We start from the raw sequence: 27,514 nt of genomic DNA, 5'->3' as shown, positions 1-27,514 counted from the left end.
GTAACAAGGTACAAGCTCTTCACCTTCCTGTATGGATTCCTTGGAAACAGTATCAATAGACTGACGAGGAGGGATAAAGCCACAGAATGGTTTTTAACTTTGGATTCAGAGGAGTTGGCTGAAGAGCTCCACGAAGAAGGTTTTAAAGAGTTGTCACCAAAATTGAGTGTTTACTTCTCCCTCATCAACAAAGTGAGAACATCTGTGAGAGTTCATTGGCTACCTGAAGAATACGGATGTGCATTTTTGACAAGATTCTTTGCGGACTACGGAAAAGTTATAAATGTGGAGGAAGACGTTAGCAAAGAGGAGTTCGACAAGGGCTGCTTTATGGGATCATATAATGTGCTCTTAGAGATGAACTATGAAGACATTGCTTTGATCCCTCACCTTGTGAATATCACTGGACGAAGTAGTGCCTTTCCTTTATTGTTCACATTGGCCGGAAGAACCCCCCTTTGTCTGAAATGTCATGAGGTAGGACATGTCAGAAAGGAATGTTCAGGGAGTGCTAAGATGCAAGCACCAGTTACCTCCTATCGGCCTGCCCGGAAATCATACTCTGAAGCAGTGACTAACAATAAACAGGCAAGCACCTTTAGAGATGATGAAGAAGAAATTGAGAAGGAGATGAAGGAGATGGAGGAAGCAGCAGCAAGGGAGGATTGGTCACTTCAGAACCCAACAGAGGAGAAGGAGAAGGAGAAGGGGACTCAGCCTCCAGATGAAGAACCCATTCAGACAGGGCCAGTTCACACTGGGTCTTCAGAACATGTGCCAGTAATTCAGGTTCCATGCGACCAGCCAACACCGGATTCCAAAATGGACACTGATATCCCAGAAGGACATAGAAAACGACCGTTGTCTCCTAGTAGACACAATTACTCAGCAGCTAAAATGGTCAAGGACACCATGGAGGACGTACACAGAAGAGAACAATTAAACTGGGGGATGACTGCGCCTGGAAAGGATATAGACACAGACTCAACCGGAAGTCCGGGCAGTGTTACCACTTGATACCAGTTTTGTGTTTTGTGATTCTATGTTGACGATATGCAAACGCCCCCGGACAATGATTCTGAATATTGGATACTGTATTGACGGCTCTGAGCCGGGATTCTATAGTGCGGTACGTATATTAAAATCATGTATATATTTTGTTGTTAACTATCGATATATGCAATTTTATATGAAGGGGGGGCTTCATGTTATGTATATACGTTTGAGTCAGTTTTAGTACTCTCATATCACTAAAAATGTATAAATTTGCAACAATAAATTGTGCGGGGATGAGGGGCTTGACCAGAAGGCGTGTGTTATGTGAAGAATGGAAGAGAATGAATGTGGACATTTTATTTATACAAGAAAGTCATGTGGCAAGTGTGAAAGAAGGAGAGACTGTAGAGAAAGAATTTGGATGTAAAGCCTTCTGGAGTTTTGGGACAGGTAATGCACGTGGGGTTGGTATCTTACTCTCAGAAAAGTTAAATTATAAAATTGTTAAATTTCATTATGATTTTGATGGCAGGCTCTTTGTTTTAGATATTGATATTGATAATAATTCGTTTAGATTCATAAACGTATATGCTCCTAATTATTATACAGATAGGCGGGATTTCCTGTTATCATTAGAACATTACTTTGTTACTCGTCGCCTTGTTGTTCTCGGGGGAGATTTTAATTTCGTTTTATCAACTGTTCTAGATAAAGTGGGGGGGAACCCAAAATGTGGTACAGGGGGGGCAACGATTCTAAATCGTTATCAAAATTTATACAAATTAATAGACCCTTTTCGGGAATTATATAAAACTAAAGTTATGACAACATGGCGAGGTGGAAATGTTAGCTGTCGGCTAGATCGATTTTATATCTCTGCTCCATTAATACCGGCTGTCAAAAGTTGTGATGTTCAGCCATGTTCCATTTCTGATCACGATTATTGTGTTCTAGGTTTGGAGGTTGTTGATTGCATCTCTGTAGGACCTGGTTATTGGAAATTTAATAATTCCTTGCTCAAAGACAAATCATTTGTGTCGGAATTTCAGAAATTTTGGGAATGTTTACATGTTCAGACTGATTTGTCTCTTTCGGACTGGGATAGCTTTAAAGCTCAAATTAAAACTTTTGTTTTGGGGTATGGAAAAAAGTCAGCTGCCAATAAAAGACAGATTTTACAGCAGCTTCAAAGGCGATACAGAGATCTGCTAACTGCAGAAAGTCAGAGGCCTGGGGAGTATGTAGAGCAGTTAAAAGCGGTCAAATCACAACTTTATGACTTTCATTATGATAAGGTACAAGGAAGTGCAATCCGCTCCAGAGTGCAAGTCTTAGAAAATAATGAACAACCATCTAAACATTTCTTAAAGTCGGAATTTAAGCGCTCTGGAGATAAAATCATTCGTGTTTTGGAGAATGGTTCAGAAATCTATGACAAAAATGATTCTATTCGTAACTATTGCAGGGAGTTCTATGAAAACTTATATACCCCTGAGGAAATTGATGATTTTTACTGTTCAGAATTCATTGAGGACTTGCCTTTCTTGGATAGTGCTTCAGCTGATAGTCTGGAGGGAGCTGTGACAAAAGAGGAGATTTTATTGTCTTTAAAAGGGATGGATAACAATAAAGCCCCAGGGTTGGATGGTTTAAGTAAAGAGTTTTACATAACGTTTTGGCCACTATTTCAAGATATTTTTGTACACATTTATAATTTATCAATAAAATTGGGTACTCTTAGCAATTCACAAAAACTAGGATGTATCTCTCTGTTATGTAAGGACCCTAAAAATCCTCAATTGTTACGAAATTGGCGCCCTATTAGTCTGTTAAATGTAGATTACAAAATATTATCTAGAGTTGTACAAAACCGGTTGTCATCAGTTATTGCTGAGATCGTGCATCCTGATCAGACATGTTCTATCAGAGGCCGATCAATAGCAGACAACATACATCTTCTACGAAATGTAGTAGATTATGTGGAGCAAAAAGGAGATTCTGTGGCCTTCGTTTGTCTTGATCAAGAGAAGGCTTTTGATCGGGTAAATCATGAATTCATGTTCAAGGCCTTACATCAGTATGGGTTTGGTCCAGAGTTTATCAACCTGGTCAGCCTGTTATACAATAATGTACAAAGTACAGTGTTGGTTAATGGTAATCTCTCGGATACATTCCCCGTTAGGAGGGGGGTCAGGCAAGGCTGCAGCCTAAGCCCATTGTTATATGTTTTAGTTTTTGAACCTTTTGCCATTAAAGTAAGGAATGATAAATTAATCAAGGGCATAAAAATCCCCGGTGTTAACGAAGAAGCCAAAATATCAGCCTATGCTGATGACGGGACTGGTATTTGTGTGAATGAGAGGAGTGTCAGACGTTTACTTCAAGTGAGTGAGTGGTATGCTCGTGGTACTGGTGCTCGTTTGAACATGGCTAAAACCAAAGCCATATCTTTTGGGAAATGGTGTTCTTCGGCCGACCACCCTTTTGGTATATCATGGCCCGACTCATGTAAAATTTTGGGGGTAGTTTTTGGTAAGAATGTCACTTCTGATGATAATTGGAACAAAATTTTAACCAAATTCCACGGGGTTCTAAATTTTGCATTTAAAGACAGATTTTTATCAGTGTATGGTAAATCTGTAATCTGTAACGTCATGGCCATGTCGAAGTTGTGGTATGTTGCATCTGTATTGCACATGCCCAAGCACTTTGTTGATATTTTCACACGAGTAGCATTTGACTTTTTTTGGGAATCCCATCTATTTGAACCTCTCTCTAGGACTATCTTATATAATAATATAGATGTTGGAGGTGTTAACTTTCCCCATATTCCTTCTCGTCTGCATGCTTTACGACTTTACCATTTATATAAAATCATTAATAATAGTCAGTGTAAATATTCCTGTTTTGCGCTCTACTGGATTGGCTTTTCACTGAAGCATATCAAACCTGAATTCGCTTCAAATTTAAAGCCACACTCTGCATATATCCCTCCCTATTACAAAAAAGTGTTAGACTCATATAGATATTTTAATTCGTTATATCCTGATTATGATTGGAGTGTCCCTGTAAAAAGTGGTGTATTTTATAAACTGTTGATTGCCCATGTATGTACAGAGCCTGCTATCTTTAAATATTTTTCTAATGTACAATTTAAATCTGCCTTCACATTGCTCAACGACTCATTCATAGATCCCCTTGTTAAAAATTTATCCTGGCGTCTTCTTCATGACATTGTCCCAACTAACTTTACTCTTTTTTGCAAACGACATTCCCTCATAAAAAAATGTACTTTTTGCAATGAAAATGAGTCTGTTGAGCATCTATTTTACAATTGTAATATGGTCTCTACTTTGTGGAATATCGTCAGCAAATGGGTTTTGGATTTATCTTTTGGCTTGATGGATTTAAATGCTAATAAGATTAGGTTTAATCAGTTATCCTTTTGTCATTGCAAATATCGGAAAAGCGTCATGGTGTACCTGGTGTGTTTGGCCAAGCATCAGATTTGGGTTGATAGGTGTCATGTAAAAAATGGTAGGAAAGGGGTGACAAAGGAAAGTATTGTCGCCCATTTTTTGGAAAGGTTACGATTTCGTATCGTAGTTGACAAAGCCCGTTTGCCTGACAATTTATTTAATCTTTACTGGGTGCAGTGTTCATTGTTCTGCACCGTCAACAATAACAAGGTGGAATTTACATTTTAATTGATAACTATAAAGACTGTTTATGAAGAATATCATATATATTATTATATTATTGTATGTACTTTCCACCTTTAGTTTTGTAATCACCCCGACATTATAGTCTACCATCCCATGTGAAAATAGGTTATATGGATAGACTATTAGGACCCAGGCACCTTTTCTTTTAATCATCATTCCTTTCTTCATCGCCATTTTCATTTAAAGTATGTTTTATCATGTCCATTGCTATCCTTCAAGGTGCCTGGGGAGCATTGTTCTTCGGGCCATTTAAATGTAAATAAACTTTATTAAAAACAAAAAAAAAAAAAAAAAAAAAAAAACAAGGCTGTGGGCCCGGGGCGAGACCTTTCCATTGCACATCGGCTTGGTTGACCCCTGCGATCATCCCAAATGTGGACGACTCGGGTGCGCAATTTATAAGTGTGGGGGACTGCGTTCGCGCTCTCCCCTGGAAAAAACAATCAAAAATAGAAATGCCTTTTTTTCATTCTGTTTGTCTATCATGACATGTTCAGTTGTTGTTGTTGTTGTTGTTGTTGTTGTTGTTGTTGTTGTTGTTGATGATGATGTGTTTATTTTGCTGAGTAGCTCCCAAGGAGAAAGATAGGACCCGGAAGGAAACTTGGGTGTTGACATGGAAGTTACCTCCCCTGGGTACCTGGCGCAAGGTGCATGTCTATGCAGCCTAAAATGCAAATAAAGCCATTTCCGTCTCGTTCTTCCTACCAATAATCTTTGCATAAAGCGAACGGGTGAATGTAGTGCCATGTACAGGGAAGTATAAAAATGTTTGAACTGAAATGGAATATATGTGAAGTTTTGCTTACAAGACACCTGAATGAGGTGATGTGTATGTTTGTAGTGATGGTTAGGAAGCTGCAGTTTCAGGCATACTTACCTGGCACAGGCTTAACAGTGATCCGCAAGGCTGTGGGCCCGGGGCGAGACCTTTCCATTGCACATCGGCTTGGTTGACCCCTGCGATCATCCCAAATGTGGACGACTCGGGTGCGCAATTTATAAGTGTGGGGGACTGCGTTCGCGCTCTCCCCTGGAAAAAACAATCAAAAATAGAAATGCCTTTTTTTCATTCTGTTTGTCTATCATGACATGTTCAGTTGTTGTTGTTGTTGTTGTTGTTGTTGTTGTTGTTGATGATGATGTGTTTATTTTGCTGAGTAGCTCCCAAGGAGAAAGATAGGACCCGGAAGGAAACTTGGGTGTTGACATGGAAGTTACCTCCCCTGGGTACCTGGCGCAAGGTGCATGTCTATGCAGCCTAAAATGCAAATAAAGCCATTTCCGTCTCGTTCTTCCTACCAATAATCTTTGCATAAAGCGAACGGGTGAATGTAGTGCCATGTACAGGGAAGTATAAAAATGTTTGAACTGAAATGGAATATATGTGAAGTTTTGCTTACAAGACACCTGAATGAGGTGATGTGTATGTTTGTAGTGATGGTTAGGAAGCTGCAGTTTCAGGCATACTTACCTGGCACAGGCTTAACAGTGATCCGCAAGGCTGTGGGCCCGGGGCGAGACCTTTCCATTGCACATCGGCTTGGTTGACCCCTGAGATCATCCCAAATGTGGACGACTCGGGTGCGCAATTTATAAGTGTGGGGGACTGCGTTCGCGCTCTCCCCTGGAAAAAACAATCAAAAATAGAAATGCCTTTTTTTCATTCTGTTTGTCTATCATGACATGTTCAGTTGTTGTTGTTGTTGTTGTTGTTGTTGTTGTTGTTGTTGTTGTTGTTGATGATGATGTGTTTATTTTGCTGAGTAGCTCCCAAGGAGAAAGATAGGACCCGGAAGGAAACTTGGGTGTTGACATGGAAGTTACCTCCCCTGGGTACCTGGCGCAAGGTGCATGTCTATGCAGCCTAAAATGCAAATAAAGCCATTTCCGTCTCGTTCTTCCTACCAATAATCTTTGCATAAAGCGAACGGGTGAATGTAGTGCCATGTACAGGGAAGTATAAAAATGTTTGAACTGAAATGGAATATATGTGAAGTTTTGCTTACAAGACACCTGAATGAGGTGATGTGTATGTTTGTAGTGATGGTTAGGAAGCTGCAGTTTCAGGCATACTTACCTGGCACAGGCTTAACAGTGATCCGCAAGGCTGTGGGCCCGGGGCGAGACCTTTCCATTGCACATCGGCTTGGTTGACCCCTGCGATCATCCCAAATGTGGACGACTCGGGTGCGCAATTTATAAGTGTGGGGGACTGCGTTCGCGCTCTCCCCTGGAAAAAACAATCAAAAATAGAAATGCCTTTTTTTCATTCTGTTTGTCTATCATGACATGTTCAGTTGTTGTTGTTGTTGTTGTTGTTGTTGTTGTTGTTGTTGTTGATGATGATGTGTTTATTTTGCTGAGTAGCTCCCAAGGAGAAAGATAGGACCCGGAAGGAAACTTGGGTGTTGACATGGAAGTTACCTCCCCTGGGTACCTGGCGCAAGGTGCATGTCTATGCAGCCTAAAATGCAAATAAAGCCATTTCCGTCTCGTTCTTCCTACCAATAATCTTTGCATAAAGCGAACGGGTGAATGTAGTGCCATGTACAGGGAAGTATAAAAATGTTTGAACTGAAATGGAATATATGTGAAGTTTTGCTTACAAGACACCTGAATGAGGTGATGTGTATGTTTGTAGTGATGGTTAGGAAGCTGCAGTTTCAGGCATACTTACCTGGCACAGGCTTAACAGTGATCCGCAAGGCTGTGGGCCCGGGGCGAGACCTTTCCATTGCACATCGGCTTGGTTGACCCCTGCGATCATCCCAAATGTGGACGACTCGGGTGCGCAATTTATAAGTGTGGGGGACTGCGTTCGCGCTCTCCCCTGGAAAAAACAATCAAAAATAGAAATGCCTTTTTTTCATTCTGTTTGTCTATCATGACATGTTCAGTTGTTGTTGTTGTTGTTGTTGTTGTTGTTGTTGTTGTTGTTGTTGATGATGTGTTTATTTTGCTGAGTAGCTCCCAAGGAGAAAGATAGGACCCGGAAGGAAACTTGGGTGTTGACATGGAAGTTACCTCCCCTGGGTACCTGGCGCAAGGTGCATGTCTATGCAGCCTAAAATGCAAATAAAGCCATTTCCGTCTCGTTCTTCCTACCAATAATCTTTGCATAAAGCGAACGAGTGAATGTAGTGCCATGTACAGGGAAGTATAAAAATGTTTGAACTGAAATGGAATATATGTGAAGTTTTGCTTACAAGACACCTGAATGAGGTGATGTGTATGTTTGTAGTGATGGTTAGGAAGCTGCAGTTTCAGGCATACTTACCTGGCACAGGCTTAACAGTGATCCGCAAGGCTGTGGGCCCGGGGCGAGACCTTTCCATTGCACATCGGCTTGGTTGACCCCTGCGATCATCCCAAATGTGGACGACTCGGGTGCGCAATTTATAAGTGTGGGGGACTGCGTTCGCGCTCTCCCCTGGAAAAAACAATCAAAAATAGAAATGCCTTTTTTTCATTCTGTTTGTCTATCATGACATGTTCAGTTGTTGTTGTTGTTGTTGTTGTTGTTGTTGTTGTTGTTGTTGATGATGATGTGTTTATTTTGCTGAGTAGCTCCCAAGGAGAAAGATAGGACCCGGAAGGAAACTTGGGTGTTGACATGGAAGTTACCTCCCCTGGGTACCTGGCGCAAGGTGCATGTCTATGCAGCCTAAAATGCAAATAAAGCCATTTCCGTCTCGTTCTTCCTACCAATAATCTTTGCATAAAGCGAACGGGTGAATGTAGTGCCATGTACAGGGAAGTATAAAAATGTTTGAACTGAAATGGAATATATGTGAAGTTTTGCTTACAAGACACCTGAATGAGGTGATGTGTATGTTTGTAGTGATGGTTAGGAAGCTGCAGTTTCAGGCATACTTACCTGGCACAGGCTTAACAGTGATCCGCAAGGCTGTGGGCCCGGGGCGAGACCTTTCCATTGCACATCGGCTTGGTTGACCCCTGCGATCATCCCAAATGTGGACGACTCGGGTGCGCAATTTATAAGTGTGGGGGACTGCGTTCGCGCTCTCCCCTGGAAAAAACAATCAAAAATAGAAATGCCTTTTTTTCATTCTGTTTGTCTATCATGACATGTTCAGTTGTTGTTGTTGTTGTTGTTGTTGTTGTTGTTGTTGTTGTTGATGATGATGTGTTTATTTTGCTGAGTAGCTCCCAAGGAGAAAGATAGGACCCGGAAGGAAACTTGGGTGTTGACATGGAAGTTACCTCCCCTGGGTACCTGGCGCAAGGTGCATGTCTATGCAGCCTAAAATGCAAATAAAGCCATTTCCGTCTCGTTCTTCCTACCAATAATCTTTGCATAAAGCGAACGGGTGAATGTAGTGCCATGTACAGGGAAGTATAAAAATGTTTGAACTGAAATGGAATATATGTGAAGTTTTGCTTACAAGACACCTGAATGAGGTGATGTGTATGTTTGTAGTGATGGTTAGGAAGCTGCAGTTTCAGGCATACTTACCTGGCACAGGCTTAACAGTGATCCGCAAGGCTGTGGGCCCGGGGCGAGACCTTTCCATTGCACATCGGCTTGGTTGACCCCTGCGATCATCCCAAATGTGGACGACTCGGGTGCGCAATTTATAAGTGTGGGGGACTGCGTTCGCGCTCTCCCCTGGAAAAAACAATCAAAAATAGAAATGCCTTTTTTTCATTCTGTTTGTCTATCATGACATGTTCAGTTGTTGTTGTTGTTGTTGTTGTTGTTGTTGTTGTTGTTGTTGTTGATGATGATGTGTTTATTTTGCTGAGTAGCTCCCAAGGAGAAAGATAGGACCCGGAAGGAAACTTGGGTGTTGACATGGAAGTTACCTCCCCTGGGTACCTGGCGCAAGGTGCATGTCTATGCAGCCTAAAATGCAAATAAAGCCATTTCCGTCTCGTTCTTCCTACCAATAATCTTTGCATAAAGCGAACGGGTGAATGTAGTGCCATGTACAGGGAAGTATAAAAATGTTTGAACTGAAATGGAATATATGTGAAGTTTTGCTTACAAGACACCTGAATGAGGTGATGTGTATGTTTGTAGTGATGGTTAGGAAGCTGCAGTTTCAGGCATACTTACCTGGCACAGGCTTAACAGTGATCCGCAAGGCTGTGGGCCCGGGGCGAGACCTTTCCATTGCACATCGGCTTGGTTGACCCCTGCGATCATCCCAAATGTGGACGACTCGGGTGCGCAATTTATAAGTGTGGGGGACTGCGTTCGCGCTCTCCCCTGGAAAAAACAATCAAAAATAGAAATGCCTTTTTTTCATTCTGTTTGTCTATCATGACATGTTCAGTTGTTGTTGTTGTTGTTGTTGTTGTTGTTGTTGTTGTTGTTGTTGATGATGATGTGTTTATTTTGCTGAGTAGCTCCCAAGGAGAAAGATAGGACCCGGAAGGAAACTTGGGTGTTGACATGGAAGTTACCTCCCCTGGGTACCTGGCGCAAGGTGCATGTCTATGCAGCCTAAAATGCAAATAAAGCCATTTCCGTCTCGTTCTTCCTACCAATAATCTTTGCATAAAGCGAACGGGTGAATGTAGTGCCATGTACAGGGAAGTATAAAAATGTTTGAACTGAAATGGAATATATGTGAAGTTTTGCTTACAAGACACCTGAATGAGGTGATGTGTATGTTTGTAGTGATGGTTAGGAAGCTGCAGTTTCAGGCATACTTACCTGGCACAGGCTTAACAGTGATCCGCAAGGCTGTGGGCCCGGGGCGAGACCTTTCCATTGCACATCGGCTTGGTTGACCCCTGCGATCATCCCAAATGTGGACGACTCGGGTGCGCAATTTATAAGTGTGGGGGACTGCGTTCGCGCTCTCCCCTGGAAAAAACAATCAAAAATAGAAATGCCTTTTTTTCATTCTGTTTGTCTATCATGACATGTTCAGTTGTTGTTGTTGTTGTTGTTGTTGTTGTTGTTGATGATGATGTGTTTATTTTGCTGAGTAGCTCCCAAGGAGAAAGATAGGACCCGGAAGGAAACTTGGGTGTTGACATGGAAGTTACCTCCCCTGGGTACCTGGCGCAAGGTGCATGTCTATGCAGCCTAAAATGCAAATAAAGCCATTTCCGTCTCGTTCTTCCTACCAATAATCTTTGCATAAAGCGAACGGGTGAATGTAGTGCCATGTACAGGGAAGTATAAAAATGTTTGAACTGAAATGGAATATATGTGAAGTTTTGCTTACAAGACACCTGAATGAGGTGATGTGTATGTTTGTAGTGATGGTTAGGAAGCTGCAGTTTCAGGGATACTTACCTGGCACAGGCTTAACAGTGATCCGCAAGGCTGTGGGCCCGGGGCGAGACCTTTCCATTGCACATCGGCTTGGTTGACCCCTGCGATCATCCCAAATGTGGACGACTCGGGTGCGCAATTTATAAGTGTGGGGGACTGCGTTCGCGCTCTCCCCTGGAAAAAACAATCAAAAATAGAAATGCCTTTTTTTCATTCTGTTTGTCTATCATGACATGTTCAGTTGTTGTTGTTGTTGTTGTTGTTGTTGTTGTTGATGATGATGTGTTTATTTTGCTGAGTAGCTCCCAAGGAGAAAGATAGGACCCGGAAGGAAACTTGGGTGTTGACATGGAAGTTACCTCCCCTGGGTACCTGGCGCAAGGTGCATGTCTATGCAGCCTAAAATGCAAATAAAGCCATTTCCGTCTCGTTCTTCCTACCAATAATCTTTGCATAAAGCGAACGGGTGAATGTAGTGCCATGTACAGGGAAGTATAAAAATGTTTGAACTGAAATGGAATATATGTGAAGTTTTGCTTACAAGACACCTGAATGAGGTGATGTGTATGTTTGTAGTGATGGTTAGGAAGCTGCAGTTTCAGGCATACTTACCTGGCACAGGCTTAACAGTGATCCGCAAGGCTGTGGGCCCGGGGCGAGACCTTTCCATTGCACATCGGCTTGGTTGACCCCTGCGATCATCCCAAATGTGGACGACTCGGGTGCGCAATTTATAAGTGTGGGGGACTGCGTTCGCGCTCTCCCCTGGAAAAAACAATCAAAAATAGAAATGCCTTTTTTTCATTCTGTTTGTCTATCATGACATGTTCAGTTGTTGTTGTTGTTGTTGTTGTTGTTGTTGTTGTTGTTGTTGATGATGATGTGTTTATTTTGCTGAGTAGCTCCCAAGGAGAAAGATAGGACCCGGAAGGAAACTTGGGTGTTGACATGGAAGTTACCTCCCCTGGGTACCTGGCGCAAGGTGCATGTCTATGCAGCCTAAAATGCAAATAAAGCCATTTCCGTCTCGTTCTTCCTACCAATAATCTTTGCATAAAGCGAACGGGTGAATGTAGTGCCATGTACAGGGAAGTATAAAAATGTTTGAACTGAAATGGAATATATGTGAAGTTTTGCTTACAAGACACCTGAATGAGGTGATGTGTATGTTTGTAGTGATGGTTAGGAAGCTGCAGTTTCAGGCATACTTACCTGGCACAGGCTTAACAGTGATCCGCAAGGCTGTGGGCCCGGGGCGAGACCTTTCCATTGCACATCGGCTTGGTTGACCCCTGCGATCATCCCAAATGTGGACGACTCGGGTGCGCAATTTATAAGTGTGGGGGACTGCGTTCGCGCTCTCCCCTGGAAAAAACAATCAAAAATAGAAATGCCTTTTTTTCATTCTGTTTGTCTATCATGACATGTTCAGTTGTTGTTGTTGTTGTTGTTGTTGTTGTTGTTGTTGTTGATGATGATGTGTTTATTTTGCTGAGTAGCTCCCAAGGAGAAAGATAGGACCCGGAAGGAAACTTGGGTGTTGACATGGAAGTTACCTCCCCTGGGTACCTGGCGCAAGGTGCATGTCTATGCAGCCTAAAATGCAAATAAAGCCATTTCCGTCTCGTTCTTCCTACCAATAATCTTTGCATAAAGCGAACGGGTGAATGTAGTGCCATGTACAGGGAAGTATAAAAATGTTTGAACTGAAATGGAATATATGTGAAGTTTTGCTTACAAGACACCTGAATGAGGTGATGTGTATGTTTGTAGTGATGGTTAGGAAGCTGCAGTTTCAGGCATACTTACCTGGCACAGGCTTAACAGTGATCCGCAAGGCTGTGGGCCCGGGGCGAGACCTTTCCATTGCACATCGGCTTGGTTGACCCCTGCGATCATCCCAAATGTGGACGACTCGGGTGCGCAATTTATAAGTGTGGGGGACTGCGTTCGCGCTCTCCCCTGGAAAAAACAATCAAAAATAGAAATGCCTTTTTTTCATTCTGTTTGTCTATCATGACATGTTCAGTTGTTGTTGTTGTTGTTGTTGTTGTTGTTGTTGTTGTTGTTGATGATGATGTGTTTATTTTGCTGAGTAGCTCCCAAGGAGAAAGATAGGACCCGGAAGGAAACTTGGGTGTTGACATGGAAGTTACCTCCCCTGGGTACCTGGCGCAAGGTGCATGTCTATGCAGCCTAAAATGCAAATAAAGCCATTTCCGTCTCGTTCTTCCTACCAATAATCTTTGCATAAAGCGAACGGGTGAATGTAGTGCCATGTACAGGGAAGTATAAAAATGTTTGAACTGAAATGGAATATATGTGAAGTTTTGCTTACAAGACACCTGAATGAGGTGATGTGTATGTTTGTAGTGATGGTTAGGAAGCTGCAGTTTCAGGCATACTTACCTGGCACAGGCTTAACAGTGATCCGCAAGGCTGTGGGCCCGGGGCGAGACCTTTCCATTGCACATCGGCTTGGTTGACCCCTGCGATCATCCCAAATGTGGACGACTCGGGTGCGCAATTTATAAGTGTGGGGGACTGCGTTCGCGCTCTCCCCTGGAAAAAACAATCAAAAATAGAAATGCCTTTTTTTCATTCTGTTTGTCTATCATGACATGTTCAGTTGTTGTTGTTGTTGTTGTTGTTGTTGTTGTTGTTGTTGTTGATGATGATGTGTTTATTTTGCTGAGTAGCTCCCAAGGAGAAAGATAGGACCCGGAAGGAAACTTGGGTGTTGACATGGAAGTTACCTCCCCTGGGTACCTGGCGCAAGGTGCATGTCTATGCAGCCTAAAATGCAAATAAAGCCATTTCCGTCTCGTTCTTCCTACCAATAATCTTTGCATAAAGCGAACGGGTGAATGTAGTGCCATGTACAGGGAAGTATAAAAATGTTTGAACTGAAATGGAATATATGTGAAGTTTTGCTTACAAGACACCTGAATGAGGTGATGTGTATGTTTGTAGTGATGGTTAGGAAGCTGCAGTTTCAGGGATACTTACCTGGCACAGGCTTAACAGTGATCCGCAAGGCTGTGGGCCCGGGGCGAGACCTTTCCATTGCACATCGGCTTGGTTGACCCCTGCGATCATCCCAAATGTGGACGACTCGGGTGCGCAATTTATAAGTGTGGGGGACTGCGTTCGCGCTCTCCCCTGGAAAAAACAATCAAAAATAGAAATGCCTTTTTTTCATTCTGTTTGTCTATCATGACATGTTCAGTTGTTGTTGTTGTTGTTGTTGTTGTTGTTGATGATGATGTGTTTATTTTGCTGAGTAGCTCCCAAGGAGAAAGATAGGACCCGGAAGGAAACTTGGGTGTTGACATGGAAGTTACCTCCCCTGGGTACCTGGCGCAAGGTGCATGTCTATGCAGCCTAAAATGCAAATAAAGCCATTTCCGTCTCGTTCTTCCTACCAATAATCTTTGCATAAAGCGAACGGGTGAATGTAGTGCCATGTACAGGGAAGTATAAAAATGTTTGAACTGAAATGGAATATATGTGAAGTTTTGCTTACAAGACACCTGAATGAGGTGATGTGTATGTTTGTAGTGATGGTTAGGAAGCTGCAGTTTCAGGCATACTTACCTGGCACAGGCTTAACAGTGATCCGCAAGGCTGTGGGCCCGGGGCGAGACCTTTCCATTGCACATCGGCTTGGTTGACCCCTGCGATCATCCCAAATGTGGACGACTCGGGTGCGCAATTTATAAGTGTGGGGGACTGCGTTCGCGCTCTCCCCTGGAAAAAACAATCAAAAATAGAAATGCCTTTTTTTCATTCTGTTTGTCTATCATGACATGTTCAGTTGTTGTTGTTGTTGTTGTTGTTGTTGTTGTTGTTGTTGTTGATGATGATGTGTTTATTTTGCTGAGTAGCTCCCAAGGAGAAAGATAGGACCCGGAAGGAAACTTGGGTGTTGACATGGAAGTTACCTCCCCTGGGTACCTGGCGCAAGGTGCATGTCTATGCAGCCTAAAATGCAAATAAAGCCATTTCCGTCTCGTTCTTCCTACCAATAATCTTTGCATAAAGCGAACGGGTGAATGTAGTGCCATGTACAGGGAAGTATAAAAATGTTTGAACTGAAATGGAATATATGTGAAGTTTTGCTTACAAGACACCTGAATGAGGTGATGTGTATGTTTGTAGTGATGGTTAGGAAGCTGCAGTTTCAGGCATACTTACCTGGCACAGGCTTAACAGTGATCCGCAAGGCTGTGGGCCCGGGGCGAGACCTTTCCATTGCACATCGGCTTGGTTGACCCCTGCGATCATCCCAAATGTGGACGACTCGGGTGCGCAATTTATAAGTGTGGGGGACTGCGTTCGCGCTCTCCCCTGGAAAAAACAATCAAAAATAGAAATGCCTTTTTTTCATTCTGTTTGTCTATCATGACATGTTCAGTTGTTGTTGTTGTTGTTGTTGTTGTTGTTGTTGTTGATGATGATGTGTTTATTTTGCTGAGTAGCTCCCAAGGAGAAAGATAGGACCCGGAAGGAAACTTGGGTGTTGACATGGAAGTTACCTCCCCTGGGTACCTGGCGCAAGGTGCATGTCTATGCAGCCTAAAATGCAAATAAAGCCATTTCCGTCTCGTTCTTCCTACCAATAATCTTTGCATAAAGCGAACGGGTGAATGTAGTGCCATGTACAGGGAAGTATAAAAATGTTTGAACTGAAATGGAATATATGTGAAGTTTTGCTTACAAGACACCTGAATGAGGTGATGTGTATGTTTGTAGTGATGGTTAGGAAGCTGCAGTTTCAGGCATACTTACCTGGCACAGGCTTAACAGTGATCCGCAAGGCTGTGGGCCCGGGGCGAGACCTTTCCATTGCACATCGGCTTGGTTGACCCCTGCGATCATCCCAAATGTGGACGACTCGGGTGCGCAATTTATAAGTGTGGGGGACTGCGTTCGCGCTCTCCCCTGGAAAAAACAATCAAAAATAGAAATGCCTTTTTTTCATTCTGTTTGTCTATCATGACATGTTCAGTTGTTGTTGTTGTTGTTGTTGTTGTTGTTGTTGTTGTTGTTGATGATGATGTGTTTATTTTGCTGAGTAGCTCCCAAGGAGAAAGATAGGACCCGGAAGGAAACTTGGGTGTTGACATGGAAGTTACCTCCCCTGGGTACCTGGCGCAAGGTGCATGTCTATGCAGCCTAAAATGCAAATAAAGCCATTTCCGTCTCGTTCTTCCTACCAATAATCTTTGCATAAAGCGAACGGGTGAATGTAGTGCCATGTACAGGGAAGTATAAAAATGTTTGAACTGAAATGGAATATATGTGAAGTTTTGCTTACAAGACACCTGAATGAGGTGATGTGTATGTTTGTAGTGATGGTTAGGAAGCTGCAGTTTCAGGCTAAACTTCCAAAAATCAGAAACGTATCCAGAAGCCCCTAAACACATCTCCTTCGGAGCGTCATCTAAATTAGAAGTTAAACCCTATATCAAACAAGTCAAACAGTGCACAAACTGCCTCCAATACAATCACACCGCTAACGGATGTAAATATCAAAAAACTAAATGTAGAAACTGCGCTCAACCTCAATGTCTAGGGCCATGCGCCCCCTGGTGCATTCACTGCAAAACAAACACCCACTCCTCACTATCCAACAAATGCCCCCACAAACACACACTCACCCAACAGGCCAACCGACACATAAACATCGACTCGGCCAAACTACAAACACGAAAACTGACACAGCATCCAAGAACACCCCTACTACCCACACCACAACCAAACAACCAACCACACCTACAGAGCCCGTACGACGGCGTCCTCATGCCAACACCACAAGCATCAGCCACAAACACCCAAACCCAACACTACCCGCCAACATTCGCCACACCCAAACCAGTCGCCGCATCCACACCCGCACCTAAACCAAAACTCACTAAACCTACCATATCTCACCCCAACACCATACAATCTACAGCCACCAGGGCAACAACAACCACACACGAGCAAGCAACACACGAAAAACTAAACATTACTAAACCCATTGAAATACCCAGTACACCTACTCCAACACAACCAAACACCCACACAACTCCCATGGATAGTGAGGAAACCAATCTAATTAACCTAGATGACTCCCAAACCACAACTGATCAAAACATAAATGATAAAACATTTTCAGCCCCCAAAACCCTGAAAAATCGCAAACGCAAACCCCAAACTCAACCTGAACCCGAAACTTTAACCACCAAACTAAATAGCTTCACACTCCTACTAGTATACATGCTTAAAGAAATCAAACCAGACCTTAAAGCCACTAACCTACACCAGGTAGCACATAGACTAAATCTAACTACCCAAACCTACCAAGAATTCTACGATAGTTACAACCTAGCAATCGCAGGACTATAAACCAAAAACCAAACCAAAATCGTAATCTCCAAACACTAAAAGCCCACATAATGACAGGCCTAAATATCTTTCAGTGGAATGCGGCCGGGCTTAACTCCCACAGCCACGAATTAAAAGCTAGATTTAAACTAAAACAAGGACCACACATAGCGTGCATCCAGGAAACTAAATTCTCCAATAAATCCAAATTTCACCTACCAAACTACAACATAGTCAGACATGATCGACCCAAAACCAAAATAATAAGAGCATCAGGTGGCCTACTAATACTAATTAGAGAAGACATAAGCTACGAGGAAATCAAAATAAACACCCCAAACCTAGAAGCCAATGGTATCCAAATCACCCTTAAAAACCAAAAAATAAACATCATAAACATCTACCACTGGCAACAACAGAAAATCCAACCGGAGGATCTAAACATACTCACAAAGATAGGCAACAAATCTACCATCTTTCTAGGAGACTTCAACGCCCACCACCCTTCCTGGGGCACGGGAGATAAACTAGATAATCACGGCAAACTAATATCAGAATGGATAGAAACAAATAATTTAGTACTACTAAATAACAACCAACCTACCAGATACGACAAAAACAATAAAAACATGTCGGCTATCGACCTAACCATATGTACAGCAGACTTAGCTCAAAGTACCCAATGGGAAGTTCACGACGCCCCCCTAGGAAGTGATCACTTCCCCATAAACATAACCATAGGAAACACTAACGTCCCAAATCAATCCGAAAGTTCAGAACCTAAATTTAACTACAACCAGGCTAACTGGGATAAATTCCAAGACATATGCAACCAAGCTAACCTAGTAGAACTAGAAAATAGTGACCCAGAAATATATTGCCAAAACCTAACGGACTTCATAATAAACGCAGCCAAAAGCGCAATCCCCTTTAAAAAACCCAATAAATCGGGTAGGCCCTCTGTACCCTGGTGGAACGAGGAAATAGAACTAACTAGACAAAAACGTAAAACAGCCTTCAACAAAGCCAAACGCGACCATAACCACATACCAGTAGCTCACCAACTAAACCACCAGGTACAAAACCTAGTTAAAATAGCAAAAACTAGAGACTGGAAAAAATTCTGTGAGGGATTAAACAACCGTACAGACGCCAGAACGGTCTGGCGTAAAATCCACGCCGTTAGAGGCCTAAAACGTCACCAAAAGACACCTAACATAAATAACTCAACAACCCCTAGCGAAAAAGCAGACAACCTAGCAAACCACTTTTCGGCCACAAGCAGTAATAACAATTTCAGTGACAAATTCCAACTAAAACTTAAAACAGAAACCAAACCTAGCCAAGACCCAAATAATGACGCCCTAGAAATAAATCAGCCGTACACAATAGAAGAACTCAATTATGTACTCCAAAATAGGAAAAAGGGAACAGCCCCAGGACTAGACCTAACCTCCTACCAAATATTAAAAAAACTCCCCCCTAAATTACTCCAGACACTAATCAAACTATATAACCTAATCTACATAAAAGGCCATGTACCAACCCCCTGGAAAGAGGCGCTAATCATACCTATTCCCAAACCCGGTAAACCAACCGACCAAGCTAACTCGTATAGACCAATCTCTCTTACTTCCAACCTTTGCAAAGTAATGGAATCCATGGCCAAAAATAGACTTCAACACTATCTATCTCAAAATAACATAATAAACTCAGATCAAAGCGGTTTCACTCCTGGCCGCTCCACCCTAGATAACCTCGCTCGTCTCGAACAGGATATTAAAACCGGTCAACTAAACAAACAATACACAACAGGCATCTTTCTGGACTTCTCTAAAGCCTTTGATATGGTATGGCATAACGGATTAATCCAAAAACTTAAAAAAATAGGACTTAAAGGTCAAATCGTAAACTACATCCAAAGCTTCCTCCAAAACCGCAAAATTACAGTGGGTATAGACCAGGCCTTGTCAGAGCAGTGTCCCCTGGAAAACGGCACCCCTCAAGGCAGCATTCTTAGCCCCACACTTTTTAACATAATGATAAACGACCTATTTGATGGCTTATCCCTCAAAATAAACACCTCAAAATTTGCGGATGACGGAGCCCTATGGATCCGCTCCAAAAGTATCTTAACATCTCAGGACTTACTACAAAAATCCCTAAACAAAATACAAAACTGGGCAGACAAATGGGGCTTCTCCCTAAACTCCGAAAAAACGACAGGAATAATATTCAAACACAAAAATATGAGACGGGCCTCCCCTCTCCTCAAACTAAACAATAAACCAATCATATTTCAAAAGCAAACTAAATTCCTAGGTCTAATCTTCGACGAGCATCTCTCCTGGGATGCTCACGTCCAAAACCTAACCACCAGATGTAGCAAAGACCTAAACACACTAAGATGCCTAACCGGCTCCAACTGGGGAGCCTCTAAAGATACCCTCCTCAGCCTCTACACATCCCTAATCAGATCTAAACTAGACTACGGCTGTGCCATATACGATACCCTAAACGAAACCCTAACCAAAAAACTAGATTCAATACAATATCAAGCCCTCAAACTAGTAACACGTACTCAACATGGCACCTCCCTCACATCACTTCAGGCCCTTACAGGAGAAATGCCACTAAATTTACGTAGACAACACTTAACACTAAACTTCTGGGCAGCATCTCAATCAAACCCCCTTCTCCAAAACATGCTAAACCAAAACATACGTCCCCAAAACCAGGCACTAACTAGAAAACACCCTCTACTCACCCCAATATCCCAACGAATAATAAACTACCATAACGAACACCAAATAGGAAACCAACAACAAAACTGCAAACAATCAAACGTATTCACCCCAAAACTTAAAATCCCCAAAATAGACACATCCCTAGCCAACACAATAAACAAACAAACCGACCCAAACCTAGCTAAAAGCACATCACTAGCTTACATCCATCAAAAATGGCCAAATTGGTGTCACATATACACAGACGGATCCGCTGATCCGATCACAAATCACACAGGTTTCGGAGTCCATATAGCCCAACCAGTCAAAAATACTCAATCCTTCCGACTCCCAAACAACCAATCTATATTCACCGCAGAGCTCATGGGTATCGCCACGGCGCTCCACAGCCATCACACCAAAAACCAAAAAAAAATCTTAATACTCTCAGACTCACTAAGCGGACTTCAGGCCCTCCAAAACAAAAACACCAAAAACCGCCCCAAATTAATAAACCAAATTCTCAAAAGCGTAAACAAACTAACAGAGGCAGGCAAAAACATACAACTTATCTGGATACCAGCTCACGTAGGAATTTACGGGAATGAAAACGCAGACAGAGCCGCAAAACAATCCCTAAAAATACCAGACATAAGCCTTAAGCTACCAATATCTAAAGCAGAAATCAAAAGTATAAACAAACGTAAAATCACCCAAAAATGGCATAACCTCTATCAAAACACAAAAACCCAAATCCTAAAAACCCTCAAAAAACCCCTCACCAAACCAAAAATCCTCCATCCCTCCAAAAAAATCGATAGAATAATCACCAAACTCCAAACAGGACACACCAAACTAAATAACCACCTTCTAAAACTAAAAAAACACGCAAACGGGAAGTGCCCACACTGCACTCACCCAGAAACAATAGACCACGTACTACTACATTGCACCCACTACCGCACACAACGTACAACATTACAAACCAACCTAAATCCAAATAACGCTCTTACCTTAGAAGCAATCCTTAACCCCCAAAATAAAATAGAAAACTTCAAAGCCCTAGGCATTTACCTAACCAAAACAGAACTAATTAACCGTATTTAAAACTTCACTAAACCACCAACACTAAACATCCAAAAAACATCAACTCACCCCCACACACTCCCTTAGTCCCAACCACTCCCCCAAGGCATGTATTCCAAATCTCAAAATTTCAAAACTTTATATAAGCAACCACTAAACCCCCCTCCTTGGTTGCACTCCTCTCGCTACCACTTTTATACCACTAAATGGCCCGGCCGGGCCCGTGTGCGAAATACGCTCCAGTCGGAAAGCGCACGTAAAATCTCCTAATATAAGTAAGTAAGTAAGTTTCAGGCATACTTACCTGGCACAGGCTTAACAGTGATCCGCAAGGCTGTGGGCCCGGGGCGAGACCTTTCCATTGCACATCGGCTTGGTTGACCCCTGCGATCATCCCAAATGTGGACGACTCGGGTGCGCAATTTATAAGTGTGGGGGACTGCGTTCGCGCTCTCCCCTGGAAAAAACAATCAAAAATAGAAATGCCTTTTTTTCATTCTGTTTGTCTATCATGACATGTTCAGTTGTTGTTGTTGTTGTTGTTGTTGTTGTTGTTGTTGTTGTTGTTGTTGATGATGATGTGTTTATTTTGCTGAGTAGCTCCCAAGGAGAAAGATAGGACCCGGAAGGAAACTTGGGTGTTGACATGGAAGTTACCTCCCCTGGGTACCTGGCGCAAGGTGCATGTCTATGCAGCCTAAAATGCAAATAAAGCCATTTCCGTCTCGTTCTTCCTACCAATAATCTTTGCATAAAGCGAACGGGTGAATGTAGTGCCATGTACAGGGAAGTATAAAAATGTTTGAACTGAAATGGAATATATGTGAAGTTTTGCTTACAAGACACCTGAATGAGGTGATGTGTATGTTTGTAGTGATGGTTAGGAAGCTGCAGTTTCAGGCATACTTACCTGGCACAGGCTTAACAGTGATCCGCAAGGCTGTGGGCCCGGGGCGAGACCTTTCCATTGCACATCGGCTTGGTTGACCCCTGCGATCATCCCAAATGTGGACGACTCGGGTGCGCAATTTATAAGTGTGGGGGACTGCGTTCGCGCTCTCCCCTGGAAAAAACAATCAAAAATAGAAATGCCTTTTTTTCATTCTGTTTGTCTATCATGACATGTTCAGTTGTTGTTGTTGTTGTTGTTGTTGTTGTTGTTGTTGATGATGATGTGTTTATTTTGCTGAGTAGCTCCCAAGGAGAAAGATAGGACCCGGAAGGAAACTTGGGTGTTGACATGGAAGTTACCTCCCCTGGGTACCTGGCGCAAGGTGCATGTCTATGCAGCCTAAAATGCAAATAAAGCCATTTCCGTCTCGTTCTTCCTACCAATAATCTTTGCATAAAGCGAACGGGTGAATGTAGTGCCATGTACAGGGAAGTATAAAAATGTTTGAACTGAAATGGAATATATGTGAAGTTTTGCTTACAAGACACCTGAATGAGGTGATGTGTATGTTTGTAGTGATGGTTAGGAAGCTGCAGTTTCAGGCATACTTACCTGGCACAGGCTTAACAGTGATCCGCAAGGCTGTGGGCCCGGGGCGAGACCTTTCCATTGCACATCGGCTTGGTTGACCCCTGCGATCATCCCAAATGTGGACGACTCGGGTGCGCAATTTATAAGTGTGGGGGACTGCGTTCGCGCTCTCCCCTGGAAAAAACAATCAAAAATAGAAATGCCTTTTTTTCATTCTGTTTGTCTATCATGACATGTTCAGTTGTTGTTGTTGTTGTTGTTGTTGTTGTTGTTGATGATGATGTGTTTATTTTGCTGAGTAGCTCCCAAGGAGAAAGATAGGACCCGGAAGGAAACTTGGGTGTTGACATGGAAGTTACCTCCCCTGGGTACCTGGCGCAAGGTGCATGTCTATGCAGCCTAAAATGCAAATAAAGCCATTTCCGTCTCGTTCTTCCTACCAATAATCTTTGCATAAAGCGAACGGGTGAATGTAGTGCCATGTACAGGGAAGTATAAAAATGTTTGAACTGAAATGGAATATATGTGAAGTTTTGCTTACAAGACACCTGAATGAGGTGATGTGTATGTTTGTAGTGATGGTTAGGAAGCTGCAGTTTCAGGCATACTTACCTGGCACAGGCTTAACAGTGATCCGCAAGGCTGTGGGCCCGGGGCGAGACCTTTCCATTGCACATCGGCTTGGTTGACCCCTGCGATCATCCCAAATGTGGACGACTCGGGTGCGCAATTTATAAGTGTGGGGGACTGCGTTCGCGCTCTCCCCTGGAAAAAACAATCAAAAATAGAAATGCCTTTTTTTCATTCTGTTTGTCTATCATGACATGTTCAGTTGTTGTTGTTGTTGTTGTTGTTGTTGTTGTTGTTGATGATGATGTGTTTATTTTGCTGAGTAGCTCCCAAGGAGAAAGATAGGACCCGGAAGGAAACTTGGGTGTTGACATGGAAGTTACCTCCCCTGGGTACCTGGCGCAAGGTGCATGTCTATGCAGCCTAAAATGCAAATAAAGCCATTTCCGTCTCGTTCTTCCTACCAATAATCTTTGCATAAAGCGAACGGGTGAATGTAGTGCCATGTACAGGGAAGTATAAAAATGTTTGAACTGAAATGGAATATATGTGAAGTTTTGCTTACAAGACACCTGAATGAGGTGATGTGTATGTTTGTAGTGATGGTTAGGAAGCTGCAGTTTCAGGCATACTTACCTGGCACAGGCTTAACAGTGATCCGCAAGGCTGTGGGCCCGGGGCGAGACCTTTCCATTGCACATCGGCTTGGTTGACACCTGCGATCATCCCAAATGTGGACGACTCGGGTGCGCAATTTATAAGTGTGGGGGACTGCGTTCGCGCTCTCCCCTGGAAAAAACAATCAAAATTAAAAATGCCTTTTTTTCATTCTGTTTGTCTATCATGACATGTTCAGTTGTTGTTGTTGTTGTTGTTGTTGTTGTTGTTGTTGTTGTTGTTGTTGTTGTTGATGATGATGTGTTTATTTTGCTGAGTAGCTCCCAAGGAGAAAGATAGGACCCGGAAGGAAACTTGGGTGTTGACATGGAAGTTACCTCCCCTGGGTACCTGGCGCAAGGTGCATGTCTATGCAGCCTAAAATGCAAATAAAGCCATTTCCGTCTCGTTCTTCCTACCAATAATCTTTGCATAAAGCGAACGGGTGAATGTAGTGCCATGTACAGGGAAGTATAAAAATGTTTGAACTGAAATGGAATATATGTGAAGTTTTGCTTACAAGACACCTGAATGAGGTGATGTGTATGTTTGTAGTGATGGTTAGGAAGCTGCAGTTTCAGGCATACTTACCTGGCACAGGCTTAACAGTGATCCGCAAGGCTGTGGGCCCGGGGCGAGACCTTTCCATTGCACATCGGCTTGGTTGACCCCTGCGATCATCCCAAATGTGGACGACTCGGGTGCGCAATTTATAAGTGTGGGGGACTGCGTTCGCGCTCTCCCCTGGAAAAAACAATCAAAAATAGAAATGCCTTTTTTTCATTCTGTTTGTCTATCATGACATGTTCAGTTGTTGTTGTTGTTGTTGTTGTTGTTGTTGTTGATGATGATGTGTTTATTTTGCTGAGTAGCTCCCAAGGAGAAAGATAGGACCCGGAAGGAAACTTGGGTGTTGACATGGAAGTTACCTCCCCTGGGTACCTGGCGCAAGGTGCATGTCTATGCAGCCTAAAATGCAAATAAAGCCATTTCCGTCTCGTTCTTCCTACCAATAATCTTTGCATAAAGCGAACGGGTGAATGTAGTGCCATGTACAGGGAAGTATAAAAATGTTTGAACTGAAATGGAATATATGTGAAGTTTTGCTTACAAGACACCTGAATGAGGTGATGTGTATGTTTGTAGTGATGGTTAGGAAGCTGCAGTTTCAGGCATACTTACCTGGCACAGGCTTAGCGTGATCCTGAGGAAAGTATTGAGAACTAATTTTTCTTTTCACAGGTCTACGGGTGGGCTGGACTTCTTGTCCTCCGTCTTCGGACTCCCCCCATTGTTTTGTATCATGGCCGCCATTCAGTCTTCAGGGAATGGGCCATGGAAGTCAGAGACGATTCCAGACATAAGGAAGAGAGTAGTGAAGATGGATTTTGTTGGCCCAGATCGGTTTGCTGTGACAAGATTCAAGCTCTTCCCTTTCTTATTGGATACCTGTGGTGATGGTTTTGAGAGACTTGCAAGGCGGGAAAAACCGACCGAGTGGTTTTTAACAGTGACATCTGAGGAGCTAGGAGAACATCTACATGATCTGAAATACAAGCATCTATCGGATACTTTAGGTGTTCATTTTTCCTTAGTGAACAAGGTGAGGACATCAGTTCGTGTACACTGGCTACCAGAGGAGTTCGGAGCAACCTTTTTGGCACGTTTTTTCAAGGATTACGGGAAAGTATTAAGTGTTCAGGAGGATGTTAGCAAGGACAAGTTCGACGAAGGATGCCTACTTGGAACATACGAGGTAGTCTTGGAAACGTGCTATGAAGACGTAACTGCTATTCCTCATTTAGTAAACATCACCGGGAGAAGCAGTTCTTTTCCACTTTTGTTTACAATGGTGGGAAGACCTCCTCTGTGTTTAAAGTGCCACGAGGTAGGTCATCTGAGGAAGGAATGTAAAGGATCTACAAAAGTTCAGATGCCACCCACCTCTTACCGTCTTCCCAGAAAGAGATATTCTGATGTTTTGAGAAACAATACTCAACCTAATTCTTATGTTGATGAAGAAGAAGAGGTCAGGAAAGAAATGAAGGAGATCGAGGAGGCAGCGTCAAAAGATGACTGGTCAAAGGACGTGCCAACAGAGAAGACAAGTGTTCCTCAAGAAAAGGAGGTGTTAACAGTGGAGGATGATGAGACAGAGATCTTACAGGAAGACCCTACAGAGGCTGACAATCCTGTAGATATGGAGGAGGCTCCTCAGTCTGATGTTACAACAGAACTAAACCTTTCCACTCAGGATGGATTTCACAGGAAACGTCCAGGTTCACCTACTTTACAAAAGGATAAAGCCGCGAAACTAGTGAGAGACACCAAAAGAGACATAGAACAGCGGGAGAAGGATGAATGGAAACTCAGGACCCAGGGCATGGTGGACACGGATGACTCTAGTACAACAGAGAGCATCACTTAAGTGACGTAAAATGTGTGTTTCCGAACTTTCCCGAATGATTTGGACATGCCCCTGGACGATGGCTATGGATAATGGATTTATATATTGTGAGATTCTGTTGACGATTTGGATAAGCCTTTGGATTAAGATTAGAGATAAGCGATCTACTGTATACAGCATTGGCTGGGACCCCTTTTTGGTATGTATGAATACTTATATATTACTTTCCTCATATGCTACTGTTTTAATTACAATTGTATATAGTTATGTAACTTTCACTTTATCATTAATGTTTCTTTTGTCTAATAGCAGACACATAAGTGTAAGGTCCTATGTACGTTTGGTGATATACACCAAATTATTCTATATAAATTCAAATGTATAACTTTGCTACTATTAATTGTGCTGGGATAAGGGGTAGTACCAGAAGACGTGTGCTGTGTGAGGAGTGGAAGAGAATGAATGTTGATATTTTATTTATGCAAGAATGTCATATAGCCAGTGTGAAAGAAGGAGAGACTGTTGAGAAAGAATTTGGATGTAAAGCCTTCTGGAGTTTTGGTACGGGAAACGCACGTGGGGTAGGCATTTTACTATCACATCACTTAGATTTTAATATTATAAAATTTCATTACGATTTTGATGGCAGGCTCTTTGTTTTAGATATTGATATAGATAATAATTATTTCAGATTTATTAACCTGTATGCTCCTAATTATTATACAGATAGGCGGGATTTCCTGTTATCTTTGGAAAATTATTTTGTTACTCGTCGCCTTGTTGTCCTTGGGGGAGATTTTAATTTCGTTTTATCAACTGTTCTAGATAAAGTGGGGGGAAACCCAAAATGTGGTACTGGGGGGGCAACTATTCTGAAACGGTATCAAGATTTATATAAATTAGTAGACCCTTATCGAGTGTTACATAAAACTAAAGTTAGGACAACATGGCGAGGTGGAAATGTCAGTTGTCGGCTAGATCGATTTTATGTCTCTGCTCCATTAGTTCCGGCAGTCAAAAGTTGTGATGTTCAGCCATGTTCCATTTCTGATCACGATTATTGTGTTCTAGGTTTGGAGGTTGTTGATTGCATCTCTGTAGGACCTGGTTATTGGAAATTTAATAACTCTTTGCTTAAAGACAAATCATTTGTTTCGGAATTTCAGAAATTTTGGGAATCTTTACATATTGAGTCTGATTTGTCTCTTTTGGAATGGGATGAGCTTAAAGTTCAAA

At 42.5% G+C, this 27,514-nt stretch overlaps 24 non-coding genes and 1 pseudogene across 24 annotated transcripts; all 25 read left to right on the top strand.

The window, feature by feature from the left end:
* Window positions 1-5,016: 5,016 nt before the first annotated feature.
* Window positions 5,017-5,154, top strand: LOC125379590 (annotated as a pseudogene).
* Window positions 5,155-5,593: 439 nt separating this feature from the next.
* On the top strand, window positions 5,594-5,757 carry LOC125379479. Its single transcript, XR_007220839.1, has one exon. It is a non-coding gene; the product is annotated as a U1 spliceosomal RNA (small nuclear RNA).
* Window positions 5,758-6,187: 430 nt separating this feature from the next.
* LOC125379575 lies at window positions 6,188-6,351 on the top strand. Its single transcript, XR_007220934.1, has one exon. It is a non-coding gene; the product is annotated as a U1 spliceosomal RNA (small nuclear RNA).
* Window positions 6,352-6,793: 442 nt separating this feature from the next.
* Window positions 6,794-6,957, top strand: LOC125379478. The gene has a single exon (XR_007220838.1). It is a non-coding gene; the product is annotated as a U1 spliceosomal RNA (small nuclear RNA).
* Window positions 6,958-7,393: 436 nt separating this feature from the next.
* LOC125379477 lies at window positions 7,394-7,557 on the top strand. The gene has a single exon (XR_007220837.1). It is a non-coding gene; the product is annotated as a U1 spliceosomal RNA (small nuclear RNA).
* Window positions 7,558-7,993: 436 nt separating this feature from the next.
* LOC125379476 lies at window positions 7,994-8,157 on the top strand. The gene has a single exon (XR_007220836.1). It is a non-coding gene; the product is annotated as a U1 spliceosomal RNA (small nuclear RNA).
* A 436-nt stretch (window positions 8,158-8,593) lies between these two features.
* On the top strand, window positions 8,594-8,757 carry LOC125379475. Its single transcript, XR_007220835.1, has one exon. It is a non-coding gene; the product is annotated as a U1 spliceosomal RNA (small nuclear RNA).
* Window positions 8,758-9,193: 436 nt separating this feature from the next.
* On the top strand, window positions 9,194-9,357 carry LOC125379474. The gene has a single exon (XR_007220834.1). It is a non-coding gene; the product is annotated as a U1 spliceosomal RNA (small nuclear RNA).
* Window positions 9,358-9,796: 439 nt separating this feature from the next.
* LOC125379472 lies at window positions 9,797-9,960 on the top strand. The gene has a single exon (XR_007220832.1). It is a non-coding gene; the product is annotated as a U1 spliceosomal RNA (small nuclear RNA).
* Window positions 9,961-10,399: 439 nt separating this feature from the next.
* LOC125379471 lies at window positions 10,400-10,563 on the top strand. Its single transcript, XR_007220831.1, has one exon. It is a non-coding gene; the product is annotated as a U1 spliceosomal RNA (small nuclear RNA).
* Window positions 10,564-10,990: 427 nt separating this feature from the next.
* On the top strand, window positions 10,991-11,154 carry LOC125379470. The gene has a single exon (XR_007220830.1). It is a non-coding gene; the product is annotated as a U1 spliceosomal RNA (small nuclear RNA).
* A 427-nt stretch (window positions 11,155-11,581) lies between these two features.
* Window positions 11,582-11,745, top strand: LOC125379469. Its single transcript, XR_007220829.1, has one exon. It is a non-coding gene; the product is annotated as a U1 spliceosomal RNA (small nuclear RNA).
* A 436-nt stretch (window positions 11,746-12,181) lies between these two features.
* Window positions 12,182-12,345, top strand: LOC125379468. Its single transcript, XR_007220828.1, has one exon. It is a non-coding gene; the product is annotated as a U1 spliceosomal RNA (small nuclear RNA).
* Window positions 12,346-12,778: 433 nt separating this feature from the next.
* On the top strand, window positions 12,779-12,942 carry LOC125379467. Its single transcript, XR_007220827.1, has one exon. It is a non-coding gene; the product is annotated as a U1 spliceosomal RNA (small nuclear RNA).
* A 436-nt stretch (window positions 12,943-13,378) lies between these two features.
* Window positions 13,379-13,542, top strand: LOC125379466. Its single transcript, XR_007220826.1, has one exon. It is a non-coding gene; the product is annotated as a U1 spliceosomal RNA (small nuclear RNA).
* Window positions 13,543-13,978: 436 nt separating this feature from the next.
* On the top strand, window positions 13,979-14,142 carry LOC125379465. The gene has a single exon (XR_007220825.1). It is a non-coding gene; the product is annotated as a U1 spliceosomal RNA (small nuclear RNA).
* Window positions 14,143-14,566: 424 nt separating this feature from the next.
* LOC125379464 lies at window positions 14,567-14,730 on the top strand. Its single transcript, XR_007220824.1, has one exon. It is a non-coding gene; the product is annotated as a U1 spliceosomal RNA (small nuclear RNA).
* A 436-nt stretch (window positions 14,731-15,166) lies between these two features.
* LOC125379463 lies at window positions 15,167-15,330 on the top strand. Its single transcript, XR_007220823.1, has one exon. It is a non-coding gene; the product is annotated as a U1 spliceosomal RNA (small nuclear RNA).
* A 430-nt stretch (window positions 15,331-15,760) lies between these two features.
* Window positions 15,761-15,924, top strand: LOC125379461. The gene has a single exon (XR_007220821.1). It is a non-coding gene; the product is annotated as a U1 spliceosomal RNA (small nuclear RNA).
* Window positions 15,925-21,457: 5,533 nt separating this feature from the next.
* Window positions 21,458-21,621, top strand: LOC125379460. Its single transcript, XR_007220820.1, has one exon. It is a non-coding gene; the product is annotated as a U1 spliceosomal RNA (small nuclear RNA).
* A 442-nt stretch (window positions 21,622-22,063) lies between these two features.
* Window positions 22,064-22,227, top strand: LOC125379459. The gene has a single exon (XR_007220819.1). It is a non-coding gene; the product is annotated as a U1 spliceosomal RNA (small nuclear RNA).
* A 430-nt stretch (window positions 22,228-22,657) lies between these two features.
* On the top strand, window positions 22,658-22,821 carry LOC125379458. The gene has a single exon (XR_007220818.1). It is a non-coding gene; the product is annotated as a U1 spliceosomal RNA (small nuclear RNA).
* Window positions 22,822-23,248: 427 nt separating this feature from the next.
* Window positions 23,249-23,412, top strand: LOC125379457. Its single transcript, XR_007220817.1, has one exon. It is a non-coding gene; the product is annotated as a U1 spliceosomal RNA (small nuclear RNA).
* A 430-nt stretch (window positions 23,413-23,842) lies between these two features.
* On the top strand, window positions 23,843-24,006 carry LOC125379571. The gene has a single exon (XR_007220930.1). It is a non-coding gene; the product is annotated as a U1 spliceosomal RNA (small nuclear RNA).
* Window positions 24,007-24,454: 448 nt separating this feature from the next.
* LOC125379455 lies at window positions 24,455-24,618 on the top strand. The gene has a single exon (XR_007220815.1). It is a non-coding gene; the product is annotated as a U1 spliceosomal RNA (small nuclear RNA).
* Window positions 24,619-27,514: the final 2,896 nt, after the last annotated feature.

This window comes from Haliotis rufescens, unplaced genomic scaffold (assembly GCF_023055435.1).
Source record: "Haliotis rufescens isolate VD_foot unplaced genomic scaffold, xgHalRufe1.0.p SCAF_14, whole genome shotgun sequence".
In the NCBI taxonomy this organism is placed as follows: Eukaryota; Metazoa; Mollusca; class Gastropoda; order Lepetellida; family Haliotidae; genus Haliotis; species Haliotis rufescens.
Note: the sequence above shows the minus strand (reverse complement) of the source record. Positions and strands in the feature narration are given on the sequence as shown.